The following is a 4,795-nucleotide window of genomic DNA, read 5'->3' on the forward strand; positions in this document are numbered from 1 at the left end:
GTTTGGTTCCGTTTCATTTGGAAAGAAACAAATGTTTTTCGTAGCGTGGAGATTGAGTCTGTTTGTTTGCAATGCGGTTAAATCTTGTTTGAGGAATTTTCCGGAAATAAATGTTATTTTGAAACCAGGCAGATAAAAACATTACATCCCAGCCTCGAGCACAAACAGGACACTTATCTCTAAACATCATGTTTATTTATATTTATAAAGTTATCTCATGAGATAGATAAATCACATGTTTGAAGAGAAGTCCCTTGTGTTGTCTTTACACATGTTCTCACTACAGCAGGCTTTTAGATTTGTAGATAATCCCAATCTCCTTTACCAGAGGAAGTGCAGAGGTCAGCGATAGAATTTACAGTGATTTTTCTTTTTTTGTGTGTTTTGCTCAAGGGCCCTTCAGCAGGTCAGGAGCCCGCTCACACTGCAACATTAACATGAAACTCTTATAAGGCACTCTGGTTGCCCATTGTAGCACTCAAGGGCCACTTTGTAAACTAAATCTCACTTGATCCTGGCTGTAATGTTGCGGGGGGGGGGGTACTGGGTGGCTTTGTAACCAAGACGACAAGCCAGGAATGCTGCGAGTCAGGCGGTGCAGGGCTCCTGGTTGGCTCGAGTTCAAGCCGACATTGTGAAGTATGCGATCATTACAACACATTGGGTGGAGTAGACAGACATTGCTGTGTAACCTCAGGAGCTCACCTGAGGGGAAGGAAGTAGCAACGCCTCGGGAATCCGAGATGCACTCGTCCACGCGGACAGATGTCTCGCCAGCACATTTCTGTGTGAATGGGTGAGGGCCAGATGTTAATGTATTTACTATCGGAAGCCTGCGGTCACGTGGGACAACCTGTTTCCTGGATAATATTTGCAGAACATGAGCGGTGAATTCAATTGCTAACGTTTTACGATGTGTACAGATTTAAATTCCCCTCGGTAAACAATCAAGACGAGTACAGTCCCAACATGCACAGGCTGTGTGGAGTGCTCTGCACCATCGCTTGTTTTAATGAAGCAACACAGAATCTAAGGAGAACTAAATGTTCAATGTGCTTCCTGAATGCAGCTCGTGACCCACTTGTTTACAGAAGTAGTATTTTGTAGTATAGATTACCAGGTCTTCTCTAGACTGCAGGGAACACATTCCTCACCAGCGCTGACCCATATCGCCCAAAGCCCGACTTCCCAAGTCTGACTCTCACCTACGGGACACAGTCAGGATCAGGTGAACGCGAATAGAGCTGGAGCACCTAAGAACCAGCATTTTGCACAAATATTGCCATTGATGTGTCTCCATAGGCTTAGCCGCTCAACTTAACATGTCTGCATTGAGGAGAAACCTATTCAATCGATGGAGACTGCACCATTTTTAAATGGCAAAGGCCTCCCTGGTCCTTACCCACTTCTTTGCTTTTACTGGCCTGCTTTGGTCGCCCTAGACGACCCACACCGGCACACTGCCAGAGTCCAGAACCAGCCAGAGGGGGCCTGTCTGCAGAAGAGAGGCCTTCTCTCTATATAGGGACCTTCTCAAATGGATTGTGGTCAGTTTGGCAAAACAACTGCCAGGATGGCAACTTTTCTCTCCGATTATGAAGTAGTTATTTCAGCAACGCACTTGCTCTGTCGTTGGCTCTTCTATTCTGGAGAGGAGTTTGCTCATGGATGAGGCTTCCCCTCTTCATTTCTGCTGGTACTCTCCCGCTATCACTTAGGGCTGTGCAATGAGTCAATATGATGATTGATTGTCTCTCAATGGAGTCTTATCAGGATGAAATCATATATAGAGGAATTGCATCGTCTAAATTGACAATAACAAGCACATACTAACTTAGATTTCGCCAAAAATCCGATTTTAAACTCTGTTAAATCAAATTTATCTTAATCTGATTTCTCTGTATCTGTGTGCATGCACGTAGACATGGTCAGTGTATAGCTGGAAGTATTTATTTCACACAAATGGGTTTTACGTGTGCTTATTTCATATATATGCTATATTGTGATTCTAAATTACACTTTGTAGGCAACCTAAAATGTTACATTTAACTATCATGAACTGAAAATGCACTGTGAAAGGGTTAAAGTTGTAAGATGAAAACACAGACGACTCCGTGGCAGAGACATGTCAATCACTGTGTAGCCCCGCACTAAATCATCCCCTGCTTTATGGTCTGTTTGACTCTAAATGGACCATCAGTTACTAAATGAACATCATGCTGTACTGAAGAAGACTTGAAACTAGAGATTGAGACCATAAACTCATGTTTACAATGTTTACTGAGGTAATAAATCAAGAGAGAAGTAGAGTCATTTTCTCATAGACTTCTATACAACCAGAGGAGTCGCCCCCTGGTGGACATTAGAGAGAATGCAGCTTTAAGGCACTTCTGTATTGGCTTCACTTTTCAGACTGGGAGGTTGCCGCCTGATTCAGACTCAACCTAGAAGGCCACCAGTCAGTCTCTAAAGAGCCCCACACCTACTGCACACGGACCCTGCCTTCATAGCACCAGGGTTATAATAGTGTTCAGTGCCAGAGGGCTGCAGTTCTACGCAGGATGTGTCTGCACTCCATTATGACGTAGTGTGAATATGTCGAGTGAATACTTGTTGTTGAGATTTATGTCTGCTTAAAGGTCCTCTCAAATTTAAATCATACAAACGCACGGGCTCTGCAGCTGCAAAAACATGAGGAACTGAACACTTTTTAGAGCTGTGGTTCACGGTTTTATTAGGCAGCAGATGATCTTTTTATTCTTTTTTTATTTTTATTTTTTTCGTCAAATCAACATCCAGCAAACATTTGAACAAACGACCATCGGTAGGAACACGTCTTCAAGTTTGGTTTCTTTTGACAAAATAAAAGAAAACACAAACTGCATCACTTCATTTGTTTCAATGAGAATGCTGTTGAACAAAGTAACTTATGTGGAAAAAAGACTCTATGATCTCACCTAATTGACAGATTTTGGCCTGTTTAAAAACCCGCTAGTTCTCCTAAACCAAGTGACTTGGTAAGTCTATTTTGCATTGTAACAGTTATGGAAGTTTGTGTTTATTTGGCCCATCAACGCTTCATCCTGGTGAGTCAACTTGAGGCTAAATGCCTCTGAACTGTTTGTTTAACTTTGCAGCTGCAGAGACTTCAGAACAAACATGTTCTCCCTTTTCTCTGCATCAGTAGAAACCAGCACATACACTCAGAAGGATTTGGATTCGTGTGGATGTAAGTGGAGCTAAAAAGACAAGCTAAATGGGGGCAGAAGTTGTAGTTTTTGTTTAAAGGTTGTTTGGCTCTGTAGTGGTCCTAAGTTTTAGGGCCACAGTTGGTGGTTTCCACAGTGATTCACTGTTTGGTTTAGAGGCACAAATCAGCCGGAATGTGAATCGCTTGTCAGTTGGACCTTTTTTTTTTTTTTTTTTTTTTGCATCAGCACGTTTTGTTGCCACAGTGTTCAACAAAGGCTCTGCGCTTTGATACATGAAATGGATACTCCTCCATTAGTGTTGGATTTGATAGATGAAGAAGGAGCGGAGCGGGGGTATTGTTTTATCTTTCTTTCCTCCTCTTGTCATCCAAGACGCCTCCTCTTACCCTGCCATCACAAAAGTCTTGTTTTTCACACCCGGTGGATAATCTCCAAAGAGAGAGGTCGACGTGTAGTTACACCAGGGTCGGCTGACACGTGCACACGGCTGTTTCCTTGCAGGTGTCGCTCCCGCTGACCTTTTGATCCCGGAGCCGTCCACATTCTCTGGCTCAGCGGTGCCTGGTACTGTAGCTACGCTGCTGCCATGTTCTCAGGCGGGTTGGCCATGCGGGGCGGTGCTTCTCCATTGTGATGGTTTGGACCGCTACCACAGCTGGTCCACAATAGTGAGGGGAGTTTACTGAGGGCTCTAAACCTGCAATGAAAGCTGCTTCAGTCTGCCATAAAGAGTTGTTGAAAGTGTGGCTGTCCCCTTTTGAGTCATTTTTTGGTCTTAGTCAAAGCTTTCGTTGGGTAATAAGTTGTTTTTTATACTTTTTTCATGAAACTTTATGAGCACATCTGCTGTAAACTCAAGATTTAAGGTGGTGCTTATTTGTGGATCAACTCCTTTTTACAGCTCTGTTGATTTAATAAACTAACCTTCTTTGATTTAACGACAGCCTTAGATAACATAATGAAGTTATTTTGGGTTTAAATGGAAAGTTTGTATCTTGATTTTGCTATTGTTTTGGAAGGCGGATGAAACTTAAAACAAAATATTAGCTTTCATGTTGGTGACCTTTTCCATAAAACTGTATAAAATGTAATCTCGTTTGTGGTTGTGGCAGGAGATGTCGACTCAACAATTGGCACAAGTAAACCTTTTCACATTAACGAGTGCCTCGCCAAATCGTCACTTACGGCCATAATGTAAGCTAGTCGGCAGATATTAGAGAGTGAGCTGAAAACATTGGATTGGATTGTCATGAGAGGTGCTACGGTGCTGTAGACTCTTAGTCTTGATGTCCCTCGAGGCTTTAACAGTAGCGTGCAGAAGGACAGACGATGTGTGAAGCTGGAATCTTTGGGATGAATCGGTGTCATTATTCACAACACCAGTTTTAAACTTAAGCTGCTTTTAATGGAAGGGTTTCACTTCGTGTTATAAATGCTTGAAATCGATTCTCATATTTCAGAAAACATGCGTCTGCACGTGTGTGCGGTATGCGCCACTAAATCCCAGAGGCAGCTCAGTGCTCGGAGGATGGATTTCTAGGTAATGGGGATGTTTTTCTACCTCACCCTCCTCCCCCTTTCCC

At 43.0% G+C, this 4,795-nt stretch overlaps 1 protein-coding gene across 2 annotated transcripts in view; it reads left to right on the top strand.

Moving 5' to 3' along the window:
• The window catches only part of ldlrap1a (low density lipoprotein receptor adaptor protein 1a), a 13,230-nt gene that overhangs the window by 898 nt on the left and 7,537 nt on the right, over positions 1-4,795 (top strand). The gene's annotated exons all lie outside the window — the stretch shown is intronic.

This window comes from Anarrhichthys ocellatus, unplaced genomic scaffold, assembly GCF_004355925.1.
Source record: "Anarrhichthys ocellatus isolate YVR2014 unplaced genomic scaffold, GSC_Weel_1.0 scaffold14, whole genome shotgun sequence".
NCBI lineage: Eukaryota > Metazoa > Chordata > Actinopteri > Perciformes > Anarhichadidae > Anarrhichthys > Anarrhichthys ocellatus.